The sequence below is a fragment of the Nyctereutes procyonoides genome, unplaced genomic scaffold, assembly GCF_905146905.1.
Source record: "Nyctereutes procyonoides isolate TBG_1078 unplaced genomic scaffold, NYPRO_anot_genome, whole genome shotgun sequence".
Classification (NCBI taxonomy): Eukaryota; Metazoa; Chordata; class Mammalia; order Carnivora; family Canidae; genus Nyctereutes; species Nyctereutes procyonoides.
In genome coordinates this window covers 10227519-10249794 of record NW_026575132.1, presented here as the reverse complement: position 1 = coordinate 10249794, position 22276 = coordinate 10227519, and the positions used below count along the sequence as shown (strand labels likewise).

Here is a 22276-nt window from a genome sequence, read left to right as displayed (position 1 = left end):
CGTTCAACCGTTCCGCACCGGGCCACGGATTCGTGGACCGACGGGAGAAGAAAACACGAAGGATGCTGGGGTTCGACATTTTTTCCCGCGCATCTGTGCATCGGTGGTCTGACTGAGGTAAGAATCATTGTGCAGGACAGAATGGCAGGGCAGAGGCGATGTTTTCCCCGCTCGGAGGCCGGAATCCTTAGACGCCGCACAGAAGGGCGGGCCGCGAACATGCTCCAGCCAATGAGGGAGGCAGTTTTTAGAGCGTGGAATCGGCCAATAGGAAGGCTGGTTGTTGCGCTGCAGTTGGCAGGCTGCTGCGGGAGGCGGTGGCGGCAAGAAGCCGGAGGCAGCGGGGTGACAGGTAGGCGGAGGCGCCGTCTTTGCGGGGCGCGGAGTGCTGGGTCAGGAGGGCTTTTTCTTCTTCTCGGGCTGCAGGAACCCCCAGAGGGGATGTGACGAGGGTGGTCCGGGAAGGCGGTAGCTGGAGTGGCGGTGGTTCCGGAACCTCGCGTAGACCAGGTAGCAGCTTGGGAGGGCGGTGAGGAGAAGGCAGCTGAGGCGGGGGGAGGCCGGGCGTCGCGGGGCTGCGGTGGCAAGGGCCGAGGGAGGAGAGAGGCGGGAGCACGACGCTATCGTGAGGGCTGGAGGAGTTCCTTGCACGAAGCTCCGAGAGAGGAAAGGACGCGCGCGGCATTGCGGGCACCGGAGAGAAATCCTAAGAATTGCTTCTTAGGGTCATTTCTCGAGGTGGGAAGGGTGCGTGAAGAGACGCCTATTTGCTGGCGGTCAGAGCCTCCAAACTCTTTATGGCTACATATTATGTAACCCTTGGCTATTATTTACCTAAACAACTAGGTTGTCGCTCTCGGAAGAGGAGGAAGGTCTTGCAACCTCTTGATGTGTCAGAATAGTTTTTTTTTTTCCCTTCTTTTTTCCCTCGTTGGTTTGCGTGCTCCCTACCTTGGCAGGCTCCGTATAGGTGAAGCAGCATGGAGCAGCGTCAGGTCGAGCTTATCCCGACTCCGGACTTGGGTCGAGAGAGGCGTCGGTGTGAGACGAGCAGCCAGGGTGGTGTTTTGTAGTGTTTATGAATTTATTTGTTTCCAACGGTCAATGCTGATCACAAATACTTTTTGTTTGTTTGTTTTTGTTTGTTTTTTAATCTTCAGGAAAGTGGAGAGCCTCAAAAACCTATAGTAGGAGGTAAGTGCGAGTTGGAAAAGGACTAGAAATTTAGTTGTCAGGGTTTTCCTCCCCCCCTCCGCCCCCCACCTAAATTTTGTGGATGTTAGAGACTGTGAAAATCAGGTGGTGGTGGTTTTTAGGGGCATAAGGTAGGGGAGAAGAAGTCCTCTTTTAAGTAATATGCTCTTTTACGCCTGATAAACCAGTTGCCCGGAATAGTTATGAATGATTTCTTAGGTTTAAAAGAGTATGCTCTTGGGATCCCTGGGTGGCGCAGCGATTTAGCGCCTGCCTTTGGCCCAGGGCGCGATCCTGGAGACCCGGGATCGAATCCCACGTCGGGCTCCTGGTGCATGGAGCCTGCTTCTCCCTCTGCCTATGTCTCTGCCTCTCTCTCTCTCTGTGTGTGTGACTATCATAAATAAATAAAAATTAAAAAAACCTTCCCTTTCATTTAAAAAAAATAAAAAAAAATAAAAGAGTATGCTCTTGGAACCTCTCCAACGGAGGTTAAAAAAATGTCTTCATGGACAGGATTAACTGTAAATTATCCTTTTTCTGAGTTTTTACAACTGCACAGTGGAATAGAGAATAAAATAGGAATTCCATTCAGTATGTGTTTACCGAACCACAGACTGCCTTAAAAATGAGGTGTCCTAGCACACTGGGAAACTTTAAAAGACGCATCATAAATTGCTGAAATGTAGCCTTTGGCTGAGAAGATAAGGACTAAGGTAGTGTGAGCACGTGTGGGATTTTCGTTTTTATATCAGCGATGATTTAGTATATCCCAGAGCCTAAATGAAAAGATTCTTGATTTTCCCTCTAAATATCATTTGGTAAAGAGAGGTAGATCATTAGAGTTTGTACTGAAATGTTTAACCACTGAAATATTTATCAGTACTTCAGTCAAAATTTTTGATTCCCGGTGTTTTCCTTGGTCTTTTTTACCTTTTTGCAAGAGTAATACTGTCTCAGTCTCAAACAATACTGCTGTAGGTGCAGTTCTGTAGTGTGAGTACCTGCGAACAAATCTCTGCTGCTTGTGCAGGGTGGTGTGAGTGTGTGCCTGTGTGTTTCTGTGTGTGTGTGTGTGTGTTTCTTATGTAACCAGTCTGCTAGAGCTCTTAGAGAACTAACTAATGGCTGATTTTGAACGGCCAGTAGGTGTCATTGTAGAATGCAACAAAGTTGAACATTGAGTAGGAAATTACCAACTGATTTAAGAAACGCCAGTCAGAATTAGAATATAATAATAATTGGCCTATTGTTTATATAACATTAGAAGCCCACTTTCCTGACACATTTCAGTATTGGAGCTGTTTATAGGAAGTTGAAACACTGGCCTAAAGAAAAAAACATATATATATATATTTTTTTTTGCTCTAAAACGGACCTGTAGAGTTTTTTAAATCCAACTCTTAAACCATCTTGACATGCAATTTAGATTTAAGTTTGTTTGATTTTTTTTTTATTTTTTTAATACACAGTTTTGGCATTTAATAGTAGTTTATTAAATTCTATAAGATTTTTCAGCTTGACGGAGCTTTATAATAGAAAAAACAATGCTACATAATAAAAAAACTAAAATGATAAAATATGGAAAGAAAGTCTCCAAATTATCAGCTGCACCAAAAAAAGTGCTTTGTTGTTCTTTTAAAGCAAGAACAGAGGAGTTTCTATCTTTCATTCTGTGGTTTCTTAGTTTTTTTGATGTCCAAAATAGCTTCTTTTTATATTTTTATCTGGCTACTAGACTATGTGCCTTTCTCAGGATGATGAACTGGATATTTGTCATGGTCTAAAATATAACATCATGAATTCTGGAAGGAGCTGGCACAGAAAGCTCTTGAAGGTTGCTTACAACTAGTGTGAATACAGCTGGTTACCTGCAGAGCCTTCTTCTAAGCTCTTGTCTCTTTGTAGCTCTGATCCTTTGCCTGCTGTTGATACAGTGTTAAAAAAAAATAGAGTTGGACCTAATTCAGGAATTCTCATTGAGGGTAGAGAGTTACATATGTATCAGAATAATCTAGGAGTTAAAAAAAAAAAAGGCATACACACATAACTATTGTCTCCAGTTCCCTTCAGAATCTTAGTGGTAGGGGGAATGTGAAGAGAAATAGATATATATATATATTTTTTAAGATTTTATTTATTTACTCATGAGACACACACACACACAGAGAGAGAGAGAGAGAGAGAGAGAGAGGCAGAGACACAGGCAGAGGGAGAAGCAGGCTCCATGCAGGGAGCCCGACGTGGGACTCGATCCCGGGTCTCCAGGATCACGCCCTGGGCTGAAGGCGGCGCTAAACCGCTGAGCCACCCGGGCTGCCGGAGAAATAGATATATTTTGAAGGAAAAAACATCTCCTAGGTGATGTGGTTCACCACTGGCTTTCACGTTAGAATTATTGATCTAATTCACGGCTCTCATACTTGTGGTATGAAATAGCAATGGTAGTTTTCCCTTGAAAGAAAAGGCTGCTAAATCTACCAATATTCTTATAGCTCAATAAAATTTCACCATTTAACATTATAGCTGGGCTGGAGTCTCTAACCAGGAGCTGAAGTTGCCAGAAATAAAAATTTCCTGACTGTTTTGGTTTGGATTAGTTTTTACTTGGTAGTCGCTATCCATAAAACAAACTAATTTCTTCCACAATTCAGACCTGTGCTAATAATTTGCACAGATATTTAGTGATAGTCTTGTTTTCTCTCTCTTTTTTTAAAGATTGTGTTTGTTTGTTTATTTATTTATTTGGAGAGAGAGAGAGAAAGAGAGAGAAAGCCAGCCAGGGAGCACAAGCGGGGGAACAATAGAGGGAGAGGGAAAAGCAGGCTCCCCGCTGAGCAGGAAGCCCCACATAGGGCTCAATCTCAGGACCCTGGGATCATGACCTGAACCAAAGGCAGACACTTAACCAACTGAGCCACCCAGGGGCCCCTTTATCTTGTTCTCTTAAAATGTCTCTGAAAGCTATCTAGTTTAAGAATTAAATAGAACTGGAAAATAAAAATTGGAAGTTTTCTTGATTAAAGTTCTTTTTGTGATATTGCTATGATACAGTGAAAATATACATTTATCTTTTGTGTGAACATTCATTCATATATGTTAATATGTTAAAAATTGGAACTTTCAATGTGTTGACTTTGACATGGGCCCTGTTTAGAAATTCCTGGTTCATTTTTACAAAGTTGGAGCTTTTCTGTTTGGGTCTCTGCCATGGAGACAAGTATGAGAAGTAGATGAGTAGACTAATTTTGGAGGAAGATGTAAAAACTCAATTATGTAATATATTAAGAGGTCATTCTATAAATGACTTTGATCATTTATAGAATTATAGTTCTTTCTAGGTTTGAAATACAACAAAAGTCATGAAATATGGTAAGTGGGCAGCCTGGGTGGCTCAGTGGTTTAGTGCCACCTTCAGCCCAGGGTGTAATCTTGGAGACCCGGGATCGAGTCCCATGTTAGGCTCCCTGCATGGAGCCTGCTTCTCCCTCTGCCTGTGTCTTTGCCTCCCACTCTCTCTCTCTCTCTCTGTTTCTCTCATGAATAAGTAAATAAAAAATTAAAAAAATATATGGTAAGTGACACCAATTTATTGGATGGCAAAGTAGGGGTTACAAAATAGTTATTTTGTTCATTGTAAAACACTGAACTCCCAAAAATGTTAGAATTCAGTTTATCACTTTTGTTATTATGGACCCTTAAGTCTTTTTTTTTTTTAATTGAGGTAAAATTGACATAATCCTTGACACTTGATAGTGCTTGGTTTTTAATTAATAAAGACTTTTGTTAGCTACTAAGATTTGTCAGTTTACTTAAATTCCTGTAGAGGGAGTTGGATGCTGAGTGGGGAATGAAACTAATAATTTTTAATATATTCTTTTATATTGAGGATTAAAAGCAATTTTTTTTATTAAGCTTTATTTTTTAGAACAGTTTTAGGTTCACAGTAAAATCGGGTGGGAGGTACAATGATATCCCATATACTCACCCCATACACTTGTAGATCCTCCCCATTATCAGTATCTCCCACAGAATGATACATTAGTTACAATTGAGGAACCTACATTGATACATCATTATCACCCAAAGTCTATGGCTTACATTAGAGTTCAGTCTTGGCCAAATGCAAAATGACATGTATCCACTATTATGGTATTAACAGAGTAGTAGTGGGGCTTTTTAACCAGCTTTTTATAGTTTTATAGTTCTTTCTAAATGAAAAAAAAGTAGTGGGGAGTATACTACTGTCCTTTTACTTGATGATTGTAAAATCTAAAGTTAATATGAACTTGGAGTCTGTCACAGTACTTACTGTTTGTGGAAAAAGACTAGAAGGAATGAATGTTTCTCTTCAGAGTTCTGTGGTCAAATCTCTTCTAATTTTGTACCTTGTCCCTCTGATTTTATTTGCTCAACATCTAAATGTGATGTGATTCTTAAATCTATGTCTTTAATCCAGAGTTTTTCTTGATCTCTGGTTCCTGTTCTGTAAATCTAATTGCCTGCTAGATGAGGACGACCTGCAGGTCCCTCAAATATAGTATATCTAAAAGTGAATTCATATTTTATCTTCTATCATCTAATGTGCTGAAGCTGGAACCTGGTATTATCTTTGATGCTTTTCTCATATACTCCTCATCTCAGCAATGATAGGTTCTGTTGAGTTTATTCTCTTACTACTTTTTAAATTCCACTTATTTCTCTTAATTTCTACAACCTCTAGAAGGAACGTGAAGAGTTAGGACTTAGAAGTACACTATCTATTTTTTTTTAAATTTTTATTTATTTATGATAGTCACAGAGAGAGAGAGAGAGGCAGAGACATAGGCAGAGGGAGAAGCAGGCTCCATGCACCGGGAGCCCGACGTGGGATTCGATCCCAGGTCTCCAGGATCGCGCCCTGGGCCAAAGGCAGGCGCTAAACCGCTGTGCCACCCAGGGATCCCAGAAGTACACTATCTAGATGAGAATTCCAGCTCCACATTTGCAGCCTCAGTTTCTTTATCATTAAAAACAGAGTTGTACAACTGCGCAGTTGCATTCTTAGGCATTTATTCCAGATAAATTGAAACTTATATTCACATAAAAACCTGTATATGAGGACAGCCCGGGTGGCTCAGCGGTTTAGCGCCGCCTTCAGCCCAGGGCCGGATCCTGGAGACCCAGGATCGAGTCCCACATCGGGCTCCCTGCATGGAGCCTGCTTCTCCCTCTACCTGTGTCTGTCTGTCTCTCTTTCTCTCTCTCTCTCTGTCTCTCATGAATAAATAAATCTTAAAAAAAAAAAACCTGTATATGAATGCTCATAGCAGCTTAATTCCTAACAGCCCCAAACTGGAAACAACTCAGATATTCTTCAGTAAATGAATGGTTAAACAAACTGGCACATTTACATCATGGACCACTATGCAGCAATAAAAAAGATTGAACTATTGATACATGCAACATCTTAGAAGAGTCTCAAGTAAAAAAAAAAAAAGCTACTCTCAAGAGGTTCCATACGGTATGATTCCATTTATATAATGTTCTGAAAATAACAGAATTATAGAGATGAAGAGCAGATTAATTATTGCCAGGGGTGAAGAATCAGGGGGAATGGAGCCTTTTGTTAGAACAGTTCTGTATTTTGATTGTGGCAGTAGTTACACAAATATACATGTCATAAAATTGTATAGAAGTACACAGACAAATGAGCGCTTATATAACTGTTGATACATGAATAACCTCTGTAGACTGTGCCAATGTGAATTTCTTGGGTCTCGGTATTTTACCATAGGGCAAGATGTTACCCTTGGAAGAAACTGGACCAAGGGTACCTGGGACGTCCTGGCACATATTTTGGGAACTTCTTGTGAGTCTATTTATATATTAAAAAAAAAAATTTAGAGTAATTAGATTAAATGAGCAAATATAAGTAAGGTTCTTATTATAGTATTTAGTGCATCATAAATACATAGTAAATTTAATGGTAGTGGCAGCAGCAGCAGTGATAATTCCGGCCTCTAACCTCTTTCTAGGCCTTTCACTTGGACCATGCCAACAGTCTTATGGGTCATGATGGCCTCAGTCTTTTTTCTCTCCCGGCCATTCTGCTGTGTTCTTTCCGAAATGCCTATCACATATTACTTATTTCATGCAAAATACTTTAAATGGCTCCTCGTTGTACTTTCATACATTAATTTTATTTTTTAAATCATAGTGGAATAAAACATCGGAATCAGCATGACTTCTGGGATACTACAATAGGTGAATTAAAGATAAAAAAAATTCTTGAGTGATTTTTCTCATCTTCAAGGAATTATTAAATATTTTAAAGTTCGGTGTTTTTTTTTTTTTTTTTTTGGTTTTTTGTTTTTTTAGGGGAAGGTTGTTCAGTATTGATGCCTAACACCCTATGCCAAAACTTAATGACTTAGGAAGAAGAGATTTATTATTTTTCATCATCTGTATGTAGGTTGACTGAGCAGTTCCTCTGTTGGTTTCACTTGGCTCTCTCATGTAGTTGAATCTGCCTAGAGAATTGACTGAGTTGGAAGATCCAAGATGTCCTCACTCACTTGTTTGCACTTGGTGCTAGCTGTCCATTAAAGTGCTTCAGTCTTCTCAGTGTGACTTCTCATTCTCTACTAGGCCAGTCTGGCAACCTTACATGGCAATTTCAGGGTAGCATTCTCAGAAGGTAAAGGTGGAAGCTATAGGGCTACAAGCGGTCTTTGGAGCTTAGGCTTTGGAACTTACATAATGTTCCTTCCATCACATTCTGTTGGTCAAAGCAATTCACAATGCTAGCCTAAATTCAGGGGGATGAAGAAATAAAGATAAGATAAAGACCTTTGTCTCTGTCAGTTTAGACTGCTATAACAAAGTATGATAGACTAGGCAGCTTAAACAACAATTTATTTCTCAGTTCTGGAAGCTGGAAAGTCCAAGATCAGTGTACCTCTAAGTGTACTCATCCCACTTATGAGAGCTCTACCCACAAGACTTAATCACCTCCCAAAGGCCTCACCTCCTAATACCATTACTTTGAGGGTTAGTATTTCAATATATAAATTTTGGGGGGATACATTCAGATTATTTTCCATTTTCTTAATGTAAGGATGAAAAACAGTAAAAAAAAATGACACATCACTAAGAATTTTTGAAAAGTTTTGCTGAGACTTAATAACTATAAATAAAAACATTAGTATAAAAGATGTTAAATGGCAAGCTAGGTAGGGCAGGTTTATTTATTTTTTAAAACATTTTATTTATTTATTCATGAGAGACAGAGAGGCAAAAATAGAGGAGAGGGAGAAGCAGGCTTCCTGCAGGGAACCCGATGCGGGACTCAAGCCCAGGACTCCAGAATCACAACCTGAGCCGAAGGCAGACGCTCAACTACTGAGCCACCCAGGTGCCCCATAGGGCAGGTTTAAAATATTTATGATAATCTGTATAGTATATGGGAAGTCAACCTTATTTGATTGTTATACATACAACAATAAATATTTTTTTACAACAATAAATATTAACTTAAAACTTGAAGGAGGTTATTCTGTAGAAAGGTCACTTTTTTTAAAAATTTGAACAGCTTTTATTTATTTATTTTTTATTTATTTTTTAATTTTTATTTATTTATGATAGTCACACAGAGAGAGAGAGAGGCAGAGACACAGGCAGAGGGAGAAGCAGGCTCCATGCACCGGGAGCCCGACGTGGGATTCGATCCCGGGTCTCCAGGATCGCGCCCTGGGCCAAAGGCAGGCGCTAAACTGCTGCGCCACCCAGGGATGCCCTGAACAGCTTTTAAATAGCTGATTTAACATCTTTCATCAAAATGTTTTTTCCTAACCTCTTATTTTCATGTAATTTGGTCTTGCCAGTCACAGTTTTATAAGTCACATTACTTTTCTAGAACATAACTCCCAAATATTGGCAAGAAATTACTATATTATGAAATCTTGTCACTGTACCAAACTACTATAAACACCCCTCCAACTGAACTATAATGGTGCCATACCTTCACAGAGTACAGGTTTTTTGTTTAGTCTTGCTTCCTACTCTACTCTGTTCAGTGGAAATGTCTTATATTTTGTTATCATCATTAAATTGAAGCATAACTGAGATGGCTGTTGGCATCTTAGACCACAGATTTGTTGCTGGAGTCTCTTTTTTCACCTTAGCAGTGAGGAATTGTGTTTGGCTGCTAGAAAGAGAGAAAGAACCATTGCTTAAACAAGATAGTAGTTCATGTCTTTGTCTTGTGGGGTAAAAATCAGAAATTGGAAGTCTAGGATTGTTAGGGCAACTGGATAGAGTTGTCAAGTATGCAGGCTCCTCCTTTCTTTTCCTTATGCCATTTTTAGCACTTTAGGCTTCCATTCTCAACATCACAGAATGGTTACTAGCTACCCAGCCATCACATCCAAGTTCTAGGCAAAGGGAAGGAAGAAGAAAGGCAAAGAACAAAAGGGGCACTCTTCTCATCTTTTAAGAAACCTTTCTAGAATTACCCACACAGTATTTACCAGAACTTAATGATTTGGGCATATTTGGCTATAAGTGAGGTTCAGAAATAGTTGAGCATATAGGGTAGATCTGTGGGGGTAGGGGTAGGCATCCGTATTTGGGGGGAACTAGTAGTCTTTGCCATACTTCTCTGCTGAGTCAGCTGCTGATTGCTCAGTTGTTGCTGCTAAGTTGTTCATTCAATAAACTTGAATTAATTGCTGTGTGCTAAGCTGGGTGGAGCTGGAAATGCAAACACAACTGAGGAATATTCCCTGCCCTGGAGAAGCTATGGTTTAATAATAGGACTAATCAACCTGTACACAGGTGTCTAGGAATTGAAAGTATTAAGTACTGTATTCTGTTAGGACTAGTTACCACTGTGTTTCTGCCTACTGCATCAATTTACAAGAGGCTTAAGATGGATAGGGAGAGGCGATTGCTTTGAAAGAGCAATATCTGTGGAAAGAAATCGGTTGTTCTCTGCTTCCTAAGGAGAAGGAATGAAGGCTGTTTTCCTTCCCTAAAGGCTAGAGAAAGAGGTGTCCTAAAAGAATCACTCTTGATGTTTTGTGTGCTTTTAAGAAGAGAGACTATTGTTGTAAACAGTTTTTTTTTTTTTTTTCCAGCATGGGGCAGAAGCTGTTTAACCAGAGATATTGTGACATGAAGTAATGAGTATAAATGATATTTTGATGTCTAGACACTGTGAATTTTTTGCTTACATTTATAATCAAATTAAATGATAAACTTTGGTTAGAGATTAATCAAAAGAATGATATGGGGCGCCTATGTGGCTCAGTCGGTTAAGCGTCATGACTCTGTTTTAGCTCAGGTCATGATCTTCTGGTGGTGAGATCAAGCCGTATGTTGGCATTCATGCTCAGATTGGAGTCTGCTTGAAGATTCTTTCTCTCTGCCCCTCCCTCACTCGCACATACTCTCCCTCTAAAACAAATAAATATATCTTAAAAAATAAATAGGAATGATATAATTTTCTTCCCATCAATTGCACAGGTTCCAGGGGGTTTGTGGACTCTAGGTTGAGAATTTGTGAATGAAGGAGGAAGAAAGGGTTTCAAATGGATACCAGATTGTATGTTAAGAAAGGCTTTAAAGAGGAAGTGACTTTTGATCTGAGTCTTAAGAGTAGATGGTTAGGCTAGAGGGTAGTTGAAAGGCATTCTCGGGAGGAGAGAATAGCTTAAGAAAATGCATGGAGGTATGAAATAGCCTATGTCATGGAATTGTAGGTAAACATTGATGAGAGACTTCTGTGTTCAGCCAAGGTATAATTTCTGTTCCTACCGATTGAACCATTTTGTTCATGAGCATAGTGAGCAAATGCTAGTGATAGCCTCTTTGTAGCCAGTTCTTAAATATGTACCTCTGATCATTCTTTTCAGGCATGATGACCAATCAGATACAACCACCTGTAAATCTGCCTACTGAGAGGATTTCCCTTTTCTCCTGTGTTGCAGGGCCACCTCTATATAGGGGTAATGCTGGTATCTCATATTGGAGCCATGTGAATTTTTCTTTCTTTGATCATGAGGAACTCTGCAAATTCTTAGATTAAAGGAATGTTGACATTTAGTAGAAGTGTGTACCATGGGTGTTTGAGCCATTTGTTTTTAAGGTTTATTTGTGCTTTCAGGGCCTGCGCTAACCTTATGTATAACCTTTTATAGTCAGGATCAGCTACTTATGTAGTGCTAATAATACCTGATCTTCAAATAATGGCTTAAAATTTAAAAAAAAAATTGTTTTTTCTCCTGTAAAATGTTGCAAGTTTGGGTAACTGCAGATGCTTAGTTATTGCATCTTTATGTTTTTTTCTGCTTCTGTTATCATAGTGGCAAGGGAAAAACAGGAGATTGCATACTGGCAGTTAAATACTTCCACAGGAATCATTTCTGCTCATTGGGCAAACAAGTCATGAGGTCACATCTGACTTTAAAGAAGGTAGAGAGCTATCATCTCATGTGCCCAAAGGATAGGAAAAGCTAATATTTGGTACAGTATCACTTCCATTTAATGATGGAACACTGCTAGCACATTCAGCTTTATGGCTTGGTAGGTTAGAACACCCAGTTAAGAGTTGATCAGGTCACATAGTCATTTTGGTGCCCTATGTTTCTCTATCAGAACCCAAAAGCCAAGCAAGGAACTCTTTCTCAACAGTAGTATAATCATCTACAGAAGACAGCATAGCTTTATTCTAAGCAGTGACTCTCAGGGCTCCTGAGTGGGTTAGTTGTTTAAGTGACTGACTCTGGCTCTGGTCATAATCTCAGGGTCATGGGATTGAGCCCCATGTTAGGCTCTGCACTCAGCACAGAGTCTGCTCGGGATTCTTTTGCTACCTCTCCATGCTCCAATAGGGCATGTGACTTTTTTTCTTTAAAAGTCTATTTTCACCATGAAATTATGTTTAAAAATATGGAACGCTTCACGAATTTGCATGTCATCCTTGCACAGGGGCCATGCTAATCTCTGTATTGTTCCACTTTTAGTATATGTGCTGCCAAAGCAAGCCCGGCATGTGACTCTTGATCTCAGGGTTGTGAGTTTGAGCCTCATGTTGAATGTAGAGATTACTTCAAAATAAAATCTCCTACCTCAAATAAAATCTTAAAAAAATAAATATGTTTAGAATAGTGTGCCACATCTAATAAATGCCACATAAGTATCAGCTAATAATACCACTAATAATACAAAATCTTTATGGAGAAAATATAGGTGGGTATGTTTTTAACCTTAGCATCGGGAAGGAGTTCATTAAAAAACAAAAAGCATAATACTATAAAGAAAGAAAAAGATTGACAGATGTGACTAGCTGTTTTCTTAATTTGTAAATCTAAATTTTAAAGATAAGCTCCTTTGTAATACATTAGATTGTATTTAAAATTAGAAATAGTACATCTGTTTTCTAGTACTATTTAAAAAGGAATAACGGGGCAGCCCCAGTGGCCCAACAGTTTAGCGCCGCCTTCAACCCAGGGCATGATCCTGGGGACCTTGGATCGAATCCCATGTTGGGCTCCCTGCATGGAGCCTGCTTCTCCCTCTGCCTGTGTCTCTGCTTCTCTCTCTCTGTGCCTTTCATGAATAAATAAATAAAATCTTAAAAAAAAAATAAAAAGGAATAATGGTTACAATAAGAAGAAGGGAAGAAATATTTAGGCACTTAGATGCTCACGCCTACTCCATCCCTTTTTACTCAATTTCCTGCTTACTCTTTTTCTTAATTGTAGTTCTAGATTATAGTTTAAAATGATTTATTGAAGAGGCACCTGAGTGGCTCAGTCTGTTAAGCATCTAACTCTTGATTTCAGCTCGGGTCATGATCTCAGGGTTGTGAGATTGAGTTCTGTGTTAGGCTCCCATGCTGGACGTACAGCCTGCTTAAGATTCTCTTTCCCTCTCCTCTTGCCTCTCTCTTAAAATGATTAACTCAAATATTTTTTGCCTTCAGGAAGAGCTTCTTCTGAACTTTGTCAGTTAACTAGGTAAAGAAGAGAATTATTTAGAGCTAAGAATGCTGCCAAACCCAGATGCTACTGCTTTCTTGGACTCTTTAAATACCAACTACTTTAAACATTTATTTGGTATTTGAAAAATTTATTCTAAAACTCAGTGTAATTTCCTGGAATAAATTGTATTTAAAGTATGCCCATCTTTAGCATCCAGAATATAGTCTCTAAGTATTATTTCCTGCTGAAAGGAACAAGGGTTTTTTGGAGAAATGTTTGATCCTAAGTCTAGGGCAAAAACTGTGCAGGATGAGCCCGGAACTTCTTGGCTTATCAGGAAGTTAGATGTCTATCATCATTTGCTAGGTTTATGTCAAAAGGGCTTTGGAGCTGTGTTGGGGCTCCCATGACCTCTCCCAAGTTTCATGATTTGTTAGAATCACTAATAAGTCATTATATTCAGTTATACTTTATTACAGTGAAATGATAAATATCATCAAAAGGAAAAGCAAAAGGTGAAATCTGGAGGAAACCAGGTGCAAGCTTGCAAGAGTCCTCTCCCTGTGGAGTTGAATAGGATGTGCTTAATTCCTCCAGTGATGAGTTGTGACATGTGTAAGATGTCCGCTAGGGAAGATCTCTTGAGCCTAGACGTCCAGGGTTTTTATTGAGGGGTCAGTCATACAGACCATAGTTACTGAAGTTTCAGATTTCCTAAAGGAAAGCTGATTTTACCATAGTCACATTGTTTATACAGACTACCTAAACAGACTAGTACAGTTTGATTCAAGGCCCCAAGAATGCAAAACGCTTTTATCAGAATGTTTCAAGAGCTCATTTTCCAGGAGCCAGCTATTAGGAGTTGAATGCATTGCCCAAAAAAATTAATGTTAAAGTCCTGACCCCCATTCCCTCAGAATTTGACCCTATTTGGAAATAGGGTCATTGCAAATGTAATTAGATAAGATGAAATCATAGTGGAGGAGGCTGGACCTTTAATCGAATATGACTGGTGTCCTTACAAAAAGAGGAGACACAGGCACAGTAAGAAGAAAGCCATGTGACAACTGAGGTAGCAGTTGGAGTAATGAGTCTACAAGCCAAGGAATACCAAGAATTGCTGGCAACTCCAAAACTTGAAAAGGCAAGGAAGGATTCTCTGCAAGATTCAGAGGAAGTATGGTCCTGCTAATATCTTGATTTTAGGTTTCTAGCCCATCAGAACTGTGAGATAATAAATTTCTGCTGTTGTACAATGTGCAGTTTATGTGTTATGGTACTGTGTGGCAGCCCTAGGAAAGTAATACACTAACCAATGGCACAATAACAGACCCTTCTTGGGAATGTGCAAAGTTTGAACAACCCTGACTTGCTGGGTTAACTGTTGCCTTCATAGGAGCCAAGCATGGAAAACCTTCCACGGGCAAAGATGGGACAATTTGAGAATTAGTAAGAATAGTAATTATAGTGGGTTGAAATATATCCAGTATATTTAGCCCATGAGTTTATAATGATACTTAAAGCAAAACTAATTCACTACTAGTAGAGGATGCTAGCTAGCCAAATCATTTTGGAAACTGGTGAATAAAGGGAAAAAAGTTAAGCATTTATCCCATTTTTCCTATAAAAATGCTATTACAAAGTAATCAAATACTAGAGGAGAAGTTTCTCTTTATAGAAGTATTCCATAAATGAATAAACTAATTAAATGAAGAAAGAATAATAGGATTAGTTAATTAATTATAACTACTTGGTAATCCCTAAAAATCCTTAAGCATTGATCACCAGCAGCTGCATGACAACCAGACGTTATGAACCTTCAGACAGAAGCATGCAATATGAACAGTCTTCCCCTAGAAAAATAAACCTGATCTGGTCAAACTGCTTTATCCAACCACAATTTTATAAGAACTACAGAAGGTAGGGACACCTGAGTGGCTCAGTCAGTTAAGTGTGTCTGCCTTTAGCTCAGGTCATGATCCCCCAGGGTCCTGAGATTGAGCCCTTTATCAGGCTCCTTGCTCAGCCAGGAGTCTGCTTCTTTCTCTCCCTCTGCTGCTTCCCTTGCTCTCTCTCTCTCTCTCTTTCAAATAAATAATAAAATCTTTAAAAAAAAAAAAAGGATGACAGAAGGCAGCAGAATATATTAAATCATCATAAGGGTGCAGTCAGCAAAATCCAGATTTGTGGAAAATGGTAAATAACTTTCTTCAACAAATAATTTACAAGATACACATACACACACCTATAGATTAAAAGAAATTTAGGAGACATCATTCAGTCTTTTTTGTATACTGATTAAGGAATTATTTTAAAATTTCTTAGATGTAATATTATGGTTACGTCTTTTTAAAAGGTCTCATATTTATATTATATAATCTATGTTACATGTAGAGAAAAATCCTATGTGATGAAATTATATCAGACTATTTCTGAAGGATTTAGTATTTTATTCATTCTCCTTTGGAATAAATTACTTGCTGTTTTCTGGAAGTGGAAACGTAACAAGACTGGGAAAGAGATTGGAGGTAAACAGAAAAATTAGTTACCTGTATATTATCTTGATTATGTTTTGCCCAAATAACCCCCCACATATAAAGCCATTAATTTAAGTTTTCATATTCTTTCTCTACTATATTCTTTGCACTTTTGCCTCTCATTTCTGAGACCAGATCTCATATCATTAACATATCTCCTTCTATGAAATCTGAAGTTGTTTCCTGGAGCTGTCTAGTAAGATCTAATTTGTTTAAAAAAAAAAAAAAGACAAAAAATAAACAAAAAAAACCCAAAAACCTTCAACCATACATTCAAATTATTATTATTTTTTAAAGATTTTATTTATTTATTCATGAGAGGCACAGAGAGAGAGAGGGAGGCAGAGACACAGGCAGAGGCAGAAGTAGGCTCCATGCAGGGAGCCCACATAGGACTCGATCCCAGGTCTCCAGGATCATGCCCTGGGCCAAAGGCAGGTGCTAAACCGCTGAGCCACCCAGGGATCCCCCCATACATTCAAATTAGACAGCAGATACTCAAAATCATTTTCAGTAGTTTGTTGTGTGTCAAGATGTGGATCTTACTGAGTTCATCCATGCAGGAATTTGTTGAGATTCTTAAGATGTGTAGGTTAATCTTTTTCATCAAATTTGGGAAATTTTAGGCCTTTAATTCTTCGACTACTATTTCTGTCCCTTTCTTCTCTGTTTGGGAGCCCCATTGTGCTTTTGTGTAAGTGCGATGCTATCCCACGAATCTGTAGGCCTCTATTCATTTTACTCCATTCTTTTTTTTGTGTGTGTGTTCCTCAGATTAGATAATCCCAAATGATTTATCTTCAAGTTCACTGATTCTTTTATCTGCCAGCTCAAATCTAATGTGCCCCTCTAGAGATTCATTTGTTTCAGCTATTGTACTTTTCAACTTCAGATTTGTTTTTTTTATTAAAAATGATCTCTATGTTGTCTAATTGGAGAGAGATCATTCTTTTACTTTCATTTAGTTCCTTAGATATGGTTCTTTTATCTTCGAATGTATTTGAACGAGGTGATTTATAAAATCTTTGCTGAGTAAGTCTAATATTTGGGATTTTTCAGGGATGGTTCTGTTTACTCTTTTTTTCCATATGGCTTTTTCATTTTTCATGTAATTTTGTTGATATTTCAGAAATTCTTCCTGATCACTAGAGGTCTCTGTCCTATATCTTACTTGTTGAAAGGAAATACATCTCTTCTGCAGTTGATGCTTTTTTACTTTCTTTGGCTCCTGTGTATTCAAAGGAGCCTCTAGCTTCTTTCTGTGGTCAGCCTCTCTCACAGTGTTCTCTCTCTCTTTCACATAACCCATCTCTGATCCATGGTTAGCATTTTTGCAGTCTTCATGGACACACTGGGAGTGCTCATTCCAGCATATCAGTAAGCCCTTTTCACTCTGACATCCTGGAGTCATTGGCAAGCCCATTTCTTGCCCTTTAGATTTCTTAAATGTGAGTTGCACCAGTCTAATGTATCCTTCCAGCTGCTGGCGACATATATCAAGATCTCTGAGTAATAGCTCTGAAGTTCCTTCTTTTTTGAACATGGTTCAAGAGGTAGTACTGTCGCCTGTATTTACTCCTTGGGGAAGGATATGACACATGACATTTCAGTGACCCTTTCTAAAAAGTACTCTCCAGTACAGTTCTTTAGTAACTAACTTCTAAATACTTTTATACTTTGGCTGAAGGATTAAGATGTGTGGAAATGGGTTGGAACTATCTCCCTTGCAAATACTGCATTGACTGTCTCACATACTGCATTGACTGCCTCACATCTCATTGTCTTTTGATTTTAGTAATGTATCTAGGTGGTGGTTTGTTTCAATGGGAGGGTATTCATCCTGCTTAGAATTCTCTGAGCTACTTGGATCTGTGGTTTGATGTCTTTCAAAAATTCCCAGCCATTTTCTTTAGTGTTTTTTTTTTTTCTTTAGTGTTTTTTATCCTATATTCTCTCTTCTCTTGCTGAGACTTCAAATAAAACTATTTTAAACAATTTGATACTGCCCCACAGCTCTTGGATGATCTGTAAATATTTCTGTACTCCTTTATTTCTCTTTGTGTTTCAAGCTTAATAATTTCTTTTGACTTTTTAAAGTTTATTGATTCCTTCCTAAACTGTTGAAATCTGATAAGCTTGGAAAAGGAATTATTTGGCTTGTTGTTATTGTTGTTTTTCCCCTCTAGCATTTCCATTTGATTTTTTTCTTGTAGTTTCCATTTACTGTATTGTAATTACCTACTCGTGCTTGTTGTCCAACTTTTTAATAGACTCTTTATTTTTTTTTTAAGATTTTATTTATTTATTTATGAGAGACACAGATTGAGAGAGAGAGAGGCAGAGACACAGGCAGAGGGAGAAGCAGGCCCATGCAGGAGGCCTGATGTGGGACTTACTCCGGGGTCTCCAGGATCAGGCCCTGGGCTGGAGGCGGCGCTAAACCGCTGAGCCACCCGGGCTGCCCTAGAGTCTTTAATATAATATAGTTATACTGAAGTGTGCCTTTCTGGTAATTCTGAAATGTGGGTTATTTCTTAGCCTGGTCCTGTTGATTGCTTTATATCTTGGCTGAAGGTGGTTGTTTTTGTGTCTTGAAATTTTTTCTTGAATGCCAGATATTTTGTGTAGAACGGTAGAGATGACTAAGTTGTATTTATGCCAAAAAATGAGCACATTTCTGTCTGGCCATTAGTGTGGGGGGTGAGAAGGAGGGATGGTTTAGACAGCCTACTCGGGAGTTGAGCTGGGTTTGGGTGTGTTGCTACTATCATTACCTTCGCTGTACTTCACACTTCAAAGTTTTCTAATGGTAGGTTGGTTTGCTTTGTGTTAGGGTGAGGATTTAGTTCTCAGAGAGATTTCCTCAGTGTTCATGCTTTCCCTCAGCTTTCAACCATCCCTGTCTACCTGTAACACAGAAGGAGTCTGGTCTTACATTTGACAGGGGCAGGGAGGTTTTTTAATTGCAAATTACATTTTTAAAGAGAAATATTCACATTTTATTATTTATTTCTTCTCGAGGAAGTTTTGATAAAATGTTTCTTTCAAGAAATTTGTCCATGTTGGGGTTCCTGGGTGGCTCAGATAATTAAGAGTCTGCCTTTGGCTCAGGTTATAATCTCCATGTCTTGGGATGGAGCCCCACCTAGAGCTCCCAGCTCAGCACAAAATCTGCTTCTCACTCTCCCTCTGCATCTTCCTCCACCTGTCTCTGTTTCTTTCTCTCTCTCAAATGAATTAAAAAAAAAAATTGTCCATGTCAACTAAATTGTTAAGTGTATTGGCATAAAGTGTTTTATAAGATTCCTTTATTTCTCTTAATATCTGTAGAAAATAAGAAATTAATAAAAATCATGTGTTTATCTTTGTAATTACTGTTTATGATTCTCTTCAATCCTTTGTATAAATCCATATTTCTATTTGGTTTCCTTCTCTCCAAAGGGCTTTCTTTAAAGGGCCTTTTTTTTTCTTGATTTCAAAGGGCATTTTTTATAGCACTTTTATGTGTCTAAAAGTCTGTCCTTTGCCTTTGTTTTTGAGGAATATTTTTGCTTTATAGAATTCTTGGTTGATAGGTATTTTTTTCTTTTAGTACTTTATTTATTTTAAGATTTTATCTATTTATTCATGAGAGACATACAGAGAGGCAGAGACACAGGCAGACAGAGAAGCAGGTTCCATGCAGGGAGTCTTATGTGGGACTGGATCCCCAGGACTCCAGAATCACACCCTGAGCTGAAGGTAGTTGCTCAACTGCTGAACCACCCAGATGTCCCAGTTTTGAGCAGTTTAATTTTAACATGCTTTGTTGCAGTTTTCTTCATATGTCTTGTGCTTGGGTTTCATCGAACTTCTTGGAACTGTAGGGTAATAGTTTTCATCTAATTTAGGAATTTTTTTCACCATGTTCTTCAAAAAAATTTTTTTAGTCCTCTCTTCTATCTTTTCTCCTTTGAGGAATCCAGTTACACATATTATAGGCTGCTTGAAAATGTCCCATAACTTACTGGTGCTTTGTTTTAATTCTCTTTTCCCTGTGTTTCATTTTGACTGGTTTCTGTTGCTGTGTCTTCAAGTTCACTAATATTTTTTTCTTTTTGCAGTGTCTAATGTGCCATTTTCCCCATTCAGTGTAATTTTTATCTCATGTTACAACTTTTGTTTCTAAAATTTTGGTTTAAGCCTTTTTAAAATCATCTTCTATAATCCTGCTTAATGGTTTGAATATTATTTATAATTACTGTTTTAGAGTCTTTGTTGTAATATCACTTAATTTGGGCTCAGTTTTGATTGATTTTTCTCTTCATTTTAGATCTTGTTTCCTTTTTCTTTGTGTTTTATTGGATGATTGATACTATGAGTTTTACTTTGGGGTATTCTGAATATTTTTGTATTGCTATAAATATTTTTGAGCACTCTGGGATGTCAAATTATTGGAAAACAGTTTGATTTTTCCATTTTGATTATAAAATTTATTAAGTACTGGAACTGTGTTCAATAAAGAGCTACTTATTCCCCATTACTTAGAAAGGAACCTCTTAAGATGTATTTTACCTGATTTTTAATCTGGTTTGTGAGAATAGTGCCATTTCCAGCCCTGCATGAATTTTAGGCACTGCTGCTTCTAATTCTTTAGGCATTTCTTTCCCTGGCTTCTTCCCTTTCCCTGGCTGTCACACAGATATGCTGATCACTTTTCTGACTACAAGAGGAGAACCTTCAACAGATCTCCAGAGTTCTTTGTGCTGCTCTTTCCTTTCTTACTCTGTCCTGCAAACTCAGTAATATCTTGGTCTGTCTGGATTCTCATCCTCTGCCTCTTTAACTCACGGTTCTACCTGCTTTTCCCTTCCTTGCTGCAGCCTGGAAACTCTCTCATGGAAGGAAATTGGGCAATTTCATTGTTCTTCATTATCTGTGCCCAGTGTCTTGAAAACCTATGTTTTCTAATCTTTTCATCCCTTTTTTGATTACTTCAGGGAAGAGAGGAAATTTAGTTTCTATTACTCTTTCTTTTTTTCCTTCGGGAACTTTGACAATGCATATTTTGGTCCACTTGTTAGCAGATGGGTCTCTTAAGCTCTGTTCACTTTTTTCAGTCTTTTTGTGTTTTTCATACATGATAATTTTTATTTTATTTTACTTTACTTTATTTTATTTTTAATGAGGCTCCATGCCCCACATAGCGCTTGAACTCATGACCCTGGGATCAAGACCTAGCTAAGAGCAAGAGTCCGACCAGCAGAGCCACCTGGGCTTCCCATATTTTTAAAATAGTTATTTATTTATTTATTTATTTTTATTTTTATTTATATTTAAATTTTATTTAACATACAGTGCAATATTGGTTTCAGGAGTAGAATTCAGTGATTTTTCACTTATATACAACACCCAGTGCTTGTTACAAGTGCCCTGTTTAATACCCATCAACCATCTAGCTGATCCTCCACCCACCTCCTTCCAAACCATCAGTTTGTTTTCTGTCGTTAAGAATCTCTTATGGTTTGTTTCCCTCTCTCTTCTCCTTTTTTTCTTTTCCCCTTCCCATATGTTCATCTGTTTTCTTACTTAAATTCCACTTCTGAGTGAGATCATGTGGTATTTGTCTTTCTCTGGCTTATTTCACTTAGCATAATACACTCTGGCTCCATCATACATGATAATTTTCATTGTTCTTAAAGTTTGCTTCATTTCTTCCTCTCACTCAAGTCTGCTTTTGAGTCCCAGTAGTTAATTTTTCGTTTCCGTTATTGTATTTTTCAGCTTCAGAATTTCTGTTCAGTTTTGTTTTAGTTTTTCTCTTTATATTTCCATTTTGTTCATACCTCATTTTCTTGACTTTCTCCACATACTCCTTTATTTCCTTAAATATCTTTAAGACAGTTGTTTTAAAGTTTATGTCTAATATATCTGGCACCAGATCTTTTTCAGGGATGGTTTCTGTTAATTTCTTTTTCCTTTGAATGGATTACATTTTCCTTTTTCTTCATATACTTTTTGATTTTTGTTGTTGAATGCTGGACATTTGAATATAACAATATGGAATTCTGGAAATCAGATTTTTGCCCTTCCCTAGGTTTGCTGTTGTTTTTGTTTTCACTTTGATTCTTGTTACAAGCTGTCTCTGTATCAAGGGTCAGCCTAGGATGTAAACTGCAGTCTTTTTCTGTGCATATGCTGGGCATGCATGGTCACTTTCTATTTTTCCCTGCATATGCAGTTGTTTTTGTTCTTTTGTTTTAGTCTTCAGTGTCTGGCTTCCAAAAGGAGAAAAAGAAAAATGGAGGGGGAAGATGGGCACAGGCCCATCAAATCCCCTGGAAATCACTTCAGTGGGAGGGGTGAGGCTTGCAACAGTGAGGGGAGATGGAACAGCAGTGGTTGGCATCTCTTTTTCTGTACCTCCATGATCAGAAGCAGCAGTTAGCGATCAGAGCACACATCTCTGATATTGGACAGAGTCCTATTTGCCCTCTCTGGCTCCTGCAACCTGGTTTAGGAACATGTGCTCTGCTGCTTGCCCTGTGGTTTGGCGTAGGGAATGGGCAGCTGTTGCTGTGCTGAGCTGATCAAAATTAG

The 22276-nt window shown here is 38.4% G+C and overlaps 1 protein-coding gene and 1 pseudogene across 7 annotated transcripts in view; one reads left to right on the top strand and one right to left on the bottom strand.

Moving 5' to 3' along the window:
- Positions 1-39: 39 nt before the first annotated feature.
- Positions 40-22276, top strand: part of HYCC2 (hyccin PI4KA lipid kinase complex subunit 2) — a 78591-nt gene continuing 56354 nt past the window's right edge. For 2 of the 7 annotated variants that reach the window (XM_055345218.1, XM_055345212.1), the window contains exon 1: positions 289-352. The gene's annotated coding sequence lies outside the window, so the exon portion shown is untranslated. The other 5 variants (XM_055345216.1, XM_055345215.1, XM_055345213.1 and 2 more) reach the window with 5 other exon arrangements.
- LOC129523078 (U6 spliceosomal RNA) lies at positions 12121-12220 on the bottom strand (annotated as a pseudogene).